This window comes from Cuculus canorus, chromosome 1 (genome assembly GCF_017976375.1).
Source record: "Cuculus canorus isolate bCucCan1 chromosome 1, bCucCan1.pri, whole genome shotgun sequence".
Classification (NCBI taxonomy): Eukaryota; Metazoa; Chordata; class Aves; order Cuculiformes; family Cuculidae; genus Cuculus; species Cuculus canorus.
In genome coordinates, this window is record NC_071401.1 from 61,043,568 (window position 1) to 61,053,900 (window position 10,333).

Below are 10,333 nucleotides of genomic sequence, written 5' to 3' on the forward strand. Positions count from 1 at the left end.
GATCTTAACGTGGCAAAATCCCATTAACATCAGTGGAAATTTTGCCTGAGTAAGATCTGAAAACAAACTAAGAAAAATGCAGGCTTTAGATCTGTATGCACAAGGAGGAAAGATTGTCGTTCTCCTGTAGGAGTGACTGAGATGTGATTCAGAGGTATATTTCATCATACTCGTCCAGAAACACTGTCCTTTCAGACCTATGAAGCTTGCATTCCAGCAAACATTCCATTCACCAAGGAAAAAAATGCAAGCCAAGGAATTAATTTAGGGAAGAAAAAAAACAACCCAATTGAAAGAAAAAAAAAAAGCAAAGAACGCTGCATTTTTTCATATAATCACTAGAAGAGTAATTTTATTATGTTTCCCGTGTAATTACTGCCAGACCTGTTTAGCAAATGTGAAATACTCGTTAGCAATTACTTAACTATACATATATTAAAGCTTAATTAGTAAATAAATTAAGCATATAATTAATTGCTTTAATCAGTAGGCTTTTAATATTGTAATTATCACTTGCTACATTAAGGGCATGTTAAGAATACTTTTCTCCAAAAAATACATTGTTAATTAATCATTAAAACTTATCTTACTACATGCTCATTAATGATTTATTACAGATGCTGGGCCAAATTCTTCTCTCAATTACAACAGAGCTAACTCTGTTGAAGCCAACAGAGCTTCACTTGCATAAATTAAAGGAGAATTTGGTCCTGTTAATTAAATATAAAGTGTTTCTTAAAGCCATCACCGTAAATGGAAATCTGTACTGCCTTGTTCATTTTAACCAAATAGGAGCAAACTGCCTTTCTTTTACACTCTTTTGCCCTAGCTCAACAGTGTCCTTCTGTAGCTGAGTTCATAGGCAGCAAGCTGTAATGGCTGGACAATGAGATGGGAATGGAGAGATCTAGTTTCATTTCTAGCCCTGTCACAGTGCGTGGACAAGATCTTCACCTCAGCTGCTTGTCTCGATGCTCTTTAAAGAGACAAATGATCACTTCTTGGGAGTAGCTCACTTTTTCTTCTCAATATCTTCATCTGAATTAGTCTAAAGACTCAGTGTCTAAGGCAGTTAATTTAAAAGGTGGTTCTCAGACCCAAAACTTAAAGAACAGACAAGATGAAACAAACTTTTTGTGACTACATTTTTCTTATTCTGGATATGGCTTGCCTACCTGGACTGTATAACCACCTCATGGAAGAGTCTTTTTCTTGGGAATTGTAAAAATAAGGTATCTGCCATAATGGGACAAATGGATCTTAACTTAAACTTTCCTGAGGCAGCCAGAGTACTAATACTGTTTGGTGAAGGTCTTCATATATAAATAGTCCTGTTAAGAATTGTTGCAGAGACAGCAGGATAGAGACAGGGGAGGAACAACTAATTTTGAGCAATGGATATCTATTCATATAGAGCACAGTTTTGATGCAGAAGCCTTTGAAATGTCAATGTGAAACCTTCTATAGGCTTCCCTTCACAATCTCAATGGGACTCTTATGTCCACAACCTATTTGCACAGATCTAAATTCTTGGTTGCATAAATGTAAGTGTAGAGGAAATGAGGAAACCAAGAATTAATGACAGTGAGCTTTGGAATCTGGATGTGGTGTATGCAGTATACTATTTGTACATGCACGTCTCTCCTGGTCTTAAACCGTGATGAAAGCAGGCCTTCTGCTTTGGTGAAAAGAATACGTTGTTTTAGTAATTGGAAGTAAAACAGAATTTAATATTTGCTAGGAGGTACTGCACAAGATCTGCTCAAAACTGAACTGAAAACAAAATTATTCTTGTTGATAAGGATTTCATTCTTCAGGCTTCTGATGATCTATTTCTCTGATAACTTCCACTGTACAAAATTGTAATGTTTTGTTCTGTCTTGAAGACACCAGTGTTATTCCCATGTATGACAAGTAGTCAATGGCGACTTCATAGAATATATGTAGGGAGAAATGGTTCATTCATCTTTAAATTTAGTTTAAAAATTATTTGCTTTTGACAGAAGCAAAAGATTTATTAAAACTTTTTTTTAAGTAGACAATATTTGATGCAGTAAACAAGACAATATAGGTACAAGTCCTTTGGTAGTATGAGCCACATGTGCTTCATCATCGTTATTCAAGGAGATTCTAATGATGTTGAGAAAAGTCTCCTGCAGGAAATAGAATTTTACTCTTCTGGTAGTGTTTCTTCATACTGATTATGAGTCTTAAGGTAGACATGATTCGCTTAGAAATCATGCATTCTTAACAGCAAAATAAATGTGATAGAGTAGTGCTAGCAGTTTCTTTAAAACAAGCAAAGAAGTGATATCGCTCTGTGACCTGACAGAGAAAGATGGTAATTATTTTCATGTTGTAATCTACAATTTTTTTAATAAATTCATGTTTATGTCACAAGGAAAGGTTACACTGGTTTAAATTAATTTAGGTAAACTTGTTCAAATCCTAATATAGACTTGTTTAAGCTGGATTCATACATAATCTAATATGTGTGAATGTGTTTATTAGTTGAACTTAAAGCAGTAACTAGCAAGCAAAATCAAAGTAGGCAAGAGTTTAGTCAGTATAAAATGGTCCAGATTAGGTATCAGTTTCAGTTACATTTTATAATAGTATTTTCCATCAAGAAAACGCAAGGTTTTTTTCGATGCTTAGAAACAGTCTATACAGAAACTAAAGTAAATCAATATTTTCCGAGTAACTGTATATAATTTACATGAAAAAACGGCTATGTTGGCTGTCATGCACAATTAGGATGGTTTAACAATATCTGTTTTACTTGGAAAAAGCAATTTACTGGAACAGTGGGCTCGCTTTTCCCTTTTCCTGATTATTTAAGCAAAGCTAATTTAAGGATTGCTAGCTCCTGCAGTTATGAAATTCCCTGTGTGTACTGTACAAATACAGTTCAGTAAAGTCCCAGACTGCAGACTTCAGCCATTTTGTTGTCAGAGGCTATAATCTGGTCTACCTCACTTGGGTACCTAACTTGCATCTGCATTTAACTGCCTATTGAAGCAGGCTTCCCAAAGGAAACACTGAAACTTTCTGTGTAGGCACCGGAGACATGTGCCTTTGAGGGTCTCTAGAGGGACACACTCCCTGCCTAACTTGTGTACCTAAACTCAGCCAGATGGGACTTCTCAGTAGGCTTTCAAAGGCACGTTACTCTCTCTTTTAGCTATAGATGAGATTTGAGCACGCACTTCGGAGCGCTGCTGCTCTGCCTGACTAACATGCAGGTACAAGTCATGTACCTGGGGCTGGGAAGGATGGCAAAGGGCAACCCCCAGCAATGCCCGCTGCAGCTTTCATGTTCTGTCTTCAAGTTGTCTCTTGAAGAGTTTACTTTTGTTCTTCATCTTGGCACTTCTTAATCAAAAAGTCTTGTCCTAGAGTAAAGGTATGTGTTTCTTTCTGGCTTAGATGGAAACACTACTGTGTGTGCTGATAAAACAAGGATTCCAGGTGGACCTCAGTTTATCTCAGAAGATGTACTTCCAGCACATGGAGTTTCCAAAGCACACTGGGGGAGATTTCAGAGTCTGATTCAGGTCATGGTTTGAAGTAAAATAATTTTTTATTAATAATTCCTGCATCTATGTATTTGCGGATGTCACCAGTGGAAGCAATAAGAAAAACAACTATAAACTTATAAAAAGAAGCATTTTATTCCTGCCCTCTTCACTGCATGCACTGGAAAGGAACCATATTGGCTCTTTTTTAGCTAGTAATGTCTAATGCAGGAAGACAGGAATAAGCAGAGTAGAAAGCACCTGTCAGCTCTATTTCCCACTCTCCTTGATTAGCATGAAACATTAATAGGGTTCTCAGAAATTCTGGTCTGAAATGGGCTTTGCTTGAAAACGTGTCTGCCTTTACTGCACAAAAGCTGCTGTCATTAAAAAAGGGCAGATAACTAAAGAAGACTCTTTCTTGAAATTTATACCATTTTTTCATACAATGACAAATTATTTTAATAATGGGAATCGCACACTCTGCCATTTGTATAATGTTTCCCATAAAATTCTCCCATTAAATTTGCTCCTCTACTTGACTCATATCTTTTTAAAAAAATGACACACACAAAATGATACATCACGCATTCTTACAAAGAATTGGAAGTGAACATACTGTAATGGGTTAACATACGTTTTAATAAAATTTTCATTGTTTCACATTTCACTTTTCGGTACTGAGAGCCAGGGCTGTACCAGTAACCCCAGGCGATGCCTAAGGATAAAACAAATCATATGGTAGTGAACTATTTTCACCTATTTATCCTTCTACTGAAAATATATTCATAAATACAAAATGAAGCTAAGATACGTAGCCAGTAACATTGTACATAACAAAGGTATTCCCTAGTATTTGTATTTTATTATTTTTTAATAATATACCTTCCACATTTCTATGATGTTTGAGCTTCTGTTTTTATTCCTTGCATATCTTGTAAGCCACCAAACCATTTTAATTTTGTCTCCCCAAAGTGGGCAGTAACAAATATTTGAATCCATATAGTTAAATTAAATCCTATTGCACAACATACTACAGAACATGCACAGCAAGTCAAAAATGTGTGCAGCTCTATTCATCCAGCAGCTGGAGCTTTTTGAAGTAGAAACTTTTGATTTGTGGCATATGTAGGTTTATTTACGTGTAGACAATCTGTTTAAAGTGATCTGTGTCATCAAAAATGTTCCTGTACACATCAACATATCAACTGCTTGTTAGATGGGATTATCTCAGAGAATAAACATTGACAAAAAAGATATTCATTTTACTATGGAAATACTCTACAATTTAAAAATACTAGGTTTTCTTCTGTGTTACTGTATAGGAATTCTGGAATAAAAATTACATGATGTAATAACAATAAATTAAGCTTGTTCAAGTTGCACCTAATCTCCAGTTTTCTTTATTGCTTATTTTGTTGCTTATTTGCAGAAATTGCAAGATAGACTCAGAAAGGCAAATGCTGAGAATAAAAAAAATAGCTGATGTAGTTACTCTTTATTTGTTTAAGCACATTTTAAGATTTCAGATTTTAAAATATCCAGATCTTTTTCTCCCTTCTTGTCCCCCTTCTCTTCCCAAGTCTGATTCCACTAAAGAAAAGATGCTTCCGTTTGTCTCCTAATATACTAGTAAGAACATTTCTTCTATAAGAATGATGTTATGCAGAATGAAATGCAAGTATATTTATTCAACAAACCATGATAAGAAAGCAAAACAAGAGAGTTTACAGCCAACTTCTAAGACTTAAAATTCTCCTAGCAGGAAATCTTTCTGTGTATACCAATCACGGGGACATATATTATGAATAAGGCTTAGAGTTCTCATAATTTTACACCGGTCAATTTTTTTTCTTTATGGATTAAAAACTCCACATAAAAAAAATCTACTTATTTTTGCCTTATTATATTACAAATACATAACTTCTCATGGAAAGCAGAGCTGAGGATAAAATTACTTAAGAGTTTTATCACTTCTTACATATGAGCAATGCTGATGAGGAACTTGACGCTGTTCATAGGTTCTGCTAACATTACGAGAATTTACATAGCCACATTTTTTTATTGCATCCCAATAGTTCAACCAAGAAACAGAGATGAGTTGAAGAGAATCCTAAAAGAAGTTTATATGGAACAGTAGTAATAACACATGAAAAATAGCTAAGAATTCTGATATGTGTGCATGCATTACTTGCTTTCTCTCTCTCTCTCTTTCTTTCTTTTTTGTTTATACTTCATGCAAATTCTTCCTAGTCAATTACCAACAAAGGAGTCTACAAGAAACAAAAAATTCTACTACAAAACTGTTACTATATAGCAACAGAATAAAAGGTATAATGCATATTTGCTATCCATGGTGCATTTTCTAGTAAAAATGCTTTGCAGTCTGCCGGCTTGTCAATCTTTAATAGAAACTCATCAATTATTTGTGGGCAGGAGATTGAAGCGGCTAATAGCTCAAATATATTCCTCCATTTCATTGCATCAGTAGCTCTAAATTAATGCCTGCATTTTCCCTCACTAAAATAAGTTAAAATAAATAAATAAATGAAGATGTAAAAATGTATATGCATCATTTGAATAAACCGTTAAGCATCACAGCACTGGGTATTACCTCTGAAATAGCAATACGAGCCACAGAGCTTTTATTGTTGAATACAAATTCATTAGAATGCAGAACAAAATGTAATTTCCTAGCAATCTGACTAGTCTATTTTAAAATATTTTTCCAATAGCAAAGTTACCAATAGATTTGCCAAATATATGAAAGCACTCAAATGTTTTCGCTTAAAAAACACCCTCCCTACTTTGACTTTTCACTTGAGTGACATCATTCCTCGAACCTGAACTATGTGTATATATATATAACTATATCTATGTCTCTCTCTCCCTCTCTCTCTCTCTCTCTCAAAGAAGCTTGTAGGTGGGACATATAGCATTCCTCATAAAACAGTCTACTCATTTCACCTAATTAAAAATGAAACTTCTCTGACATTAATAGGCAGTAAAGCAAATTTATAGGCAGACACAGAACATTTCAGTCAAAAAAGTTAGCCTACAACTTGATAGAAGGCAGGTTTTGCCAATCACATGCCATGAATCTACCCCCCCCGACCCCAGCCTTCTCTCAGATAGCGGATACTGGCATTCTTTGCACATCAGAAATGCGCCAGCAGAGACCATTCATGAGGGAAATAGGAAAGCAAGTCACATTTGAGCAGACAACAAATGCTCCGAAACCTTGACCCACTGCATGCAACAGTGAGTGAGCCGCAAACCCAGCACCCAGCAACATTAGGATGAACAGCAGCTGCAGCTAACCTGACCTAGGACCCAGTCCTGCTAACAAATCCTCTGTTCCCTGCACACAGTTGCTATTTAAAAAATAAAAGGAGCTTTGCATTATCATTTTTAAGCTAGTAACCGTAGAACAGCGCAGAATAGATGACACACTTACTGTAATGTCCCATGAAGCAAAGTTCCCATCTAGAGAGAGGCACTCTTATTCCACTCCCTGCAAAAGGGTTAACCATTATGAAGAAACATTATGCCAGACATTAGCAGACAGCCTACTTAGATATTACATTTTTCCATACATGATAAATCCTGGGTAAACCTGTTTTTCTTTTTAAACACCTTGCAGAGTGAAGCCTAGCACTGCATCTAGTTGCCAAAGCACAATCAATATGGAAGGAGCGGTATTTTATGATTGGAGAAGTTGTTGTGTTTTTGGTGGTGAAATTCATTATTTAGTATCTGAACCCTCAGCATTTCAGTATCATTTATTCATAAAGTCCCTTTTTGCCAGGAGGAAATGGATACAGCTGTAGAGAGAGAGAGTGCGAGAGAGGGAGAGGGAGAGGGAGTGAGACGGATTGATGATATTGATCAGGTACCATCTTGAAACAAAGGCTAGGTGCTCTATTTTAGTTGACAACTGTGACACATAAAAAACAAGCAAGAGAGGGGGAAGGCTAGGGCCTTGAACATCACAGGCTTTAAAAAGCGTTTGAAGAAACCATTATGACAAGCAGGTCTAGGCAAGCTGCTGCAAAAATGTATTCAGAAGAGTCATTAAAAAATGATGCTTTGTTTGCCTTGTGAATATGAGGTTTGTAGCTAGCTGCAGAGCACTCTCCTACAGAGGAAATGATGAGGTTTTTCATGCTGCACAGTCGCTTCTCTCCTCTTTTTTTTTTTTTTTCTTTTAAAAACAGAAACTTTTTTTGATGTATTTATATTCCAGACTTGAAACACAGCATTTTTGGATTTGGAGTCAATCAATCTCCTTCACTGTCAGCTGTCCTCAGACTCCTCAAGTTTGCTATTAAAAATGCTGCCATCAAAATAAATGGAGTGATTTCCTAAGCTTTCCAAGAGTTCAAATTGCTACTTTCTGTCCTGCTTATATCTCTAGAAAGCTAACTAGTACTTCTGATCAGCTGCTCTGTGAGAGCCATCCATTCTAGTGCAGAGGCATGTTACTGCTGTCGTTAGATCATGAACTTTACGGTTTTTTTCTTCTAATCCTCACAAGCATAGATCCCCATGTCCCAACAGTTTCTTTGTGTGCTCAGTCCCTTTTGAAAGGGAGGGTGGCAAGCCCTTGTACTTAAGGTAAACCCTTAAGTGCTATGCAGTAGTAGTTCTGTTCCCCATCACAAGATGACTCAAGTGCCCTAAAGAGGTACATAACTCAGAAAAAGGAGTGGTGATTTTTAAATCATTTTGTAATTCAGAATCTTTGAAAGCCTTTGTCCAAACAGAAAAATAAGCCACACAAGAAGTGGAAAGCTTTTACCATAAATGAAGGTATTCCCTTGCCTCGGAAAATATTCCCCTTGGTGTGCCTCTGTTTTCTGAGAGTTGTCATTTTTTTTTTATATTCAGTTTTGAGGGAAGGAAAAGTAAAAAGGAACGAGGGCATGGAGCAAATTTTGAAAAGTGAGGAGGTACTGTGCTAACGCTGGGTGAAGTTCCTAATCCGGCTGCAGTCTCCAGGCTGGTTAAACATTCAGAAAGGAGGGAAACAATATATTTGAATGAGACAAAAAAAAAGTATTCATAGATTGATGAAATAAATGGAAGAGCTCCCAGTGACTTCAGTATTTCTGAGGTGTCAGATTGTATTTGAACTGTTATGCAGCTAATCTGTTTAAAAGTGTGTGTGATCGAAGTATCTCTGTATCAAACCTCTCCAGTGGTCGGCTGGAGAAAATCCAAATGGAAACTGCTCCTGAAACAGCAGGGTATGGCTCTGTTGTGTGCTTCTGTGTGTGAACTGGGAGTTGTACAAGAACTTATTTTACCCTCATCTTCACTGTCATTTCTTCACAATTATAAGAGAATCCACTGAATGTTCAACACTTATACTTGCTCCAATAATTCTTCCATCTTGAGGATGAAGTTGACGCAGGAGAATGGGCTTTACACTTATTTCAGGTTATTCTTAATGCTACTCGACTCCACCTGAAAGAAAAGGAAGAAAAAAATCAATCATCTACCTGCTGCTGACTTCCTAGAATATACTGAGGAAAATACCTTTGCACCAAGATTGTACAGATCCATGTATCTCACAAAAAATGCACATATCCTTTGCTTCACCTAGATGGGAATAGGATCAATATCACATATATACAAGCTATACTATTTTGAGGCTTTGCTCCTGATGCGTTTTGTGCTCTGAGTCAAGAGTGAAAAACCAGAAGAACCCATACCTGCCAGCCAGTTTGCAGTGAACAACATAGTTTATCCAAAGGTGCCAGAAATGGCAGCATTTAAAAGACATGAATGGAGTCATAACAGAAAGACAGGTCAGGACTGAAGGAAGAATACCAACAAGCAGTGCAAAAGCTGCTTAGGAAGGAAGATGTTAATTGAGATGTTGTTCAGGTTGACTGGAGTGAATTTGCTAAGAAGATCAAGGAAGCGTTTAACTAAGCTCAGATCAGATATTGAATTAATGTTTGTGAGATACTTACTTCATGTGAAAAGGTTCAGATAGCCCAACATTGCTGAAATTTAGTTTGGGTTTGTTTTTTTTTTTTGTTAAGCACCTGTTGTGCTCAATTAAAAGAAAGTAGTTTGAAAGCAAAATGTATAGAAACAGAAGTACACTCTTCTACCATATTCCCTTTACAAATGAACAATTAAAACATTTTATAGCAAATGCATAGTGAGAAAAAAGAGTACATAGCCCTCAGCATTTCTAATTCTCCTTAATCTGTCTTTTGCCCTATCATACTCTCTTTTTTTTTCCTGTTCTTAAGGCATTGATACCAAAATATGTCATCAATTGTAGAAATTCCTGTTTAACCACTCTCATTCTTTTAGTTCTACTTTTGCATTTATTCAGAATTTCCCTGGTTCACACATCTCTTCCTATGTTATCACTGTGGTTTTATCCCACCTCTATCTAGCCACAACTCTTGCTGGCCATTTTAAAAACTCCTAGGCTTTACACAATTTTTTTCATTCCCTACCCTCAAATATATTTATCCCTCAGGCTCAAAAATCTACCTGAAAGCCATTGTTCCCAAGCTGACTTTTGTAAGAAGATTCAGTATTCCTTTTTGCTATTGATACTCAGAAAGAAGGAGCATTTTATTTATCAATTATCTCAAGCAAATTCTAAGTGGAAATTCTTAACAAAATTTGGGATGACTTAATATGAGAAACTGCAGAACACTATGAACAATTACTACTCTAAATCACTGGGGAGTTATGAGCTTGAATTTATTAAATATTATGACATCCTAAGACACCGCAATAATAGTCTTATATATAATATGTCTAAAAAGATGGACCCGAGGTCA

The 10,333-nt window shown here is 36.2% G+C and overlaps 1 long non-coding RNA gene across 1 annotated transcript in view; it reads right to left on the reverse strand.

The window, feature by feature from the left end:
* The window catches only part of LOC128851105 (uncharacterized), a 186,414-nt gene extending 179,268 nt beyond the window's left edge, over positions 1-7,146 (reverse strand). The window contains exon 1 of the long non-coding RNA XR_008448363.1: positions 6,976-7,146. This is a non-coding gene — a long non-coding RNA (uncharacterized LOC128851105). The remainder of the gene's footprint in view (positions 1-6,975) is intronic.
* Between the last annotated feature and the right edge of the window lie 3,187 nt (positions 7,147-10,333).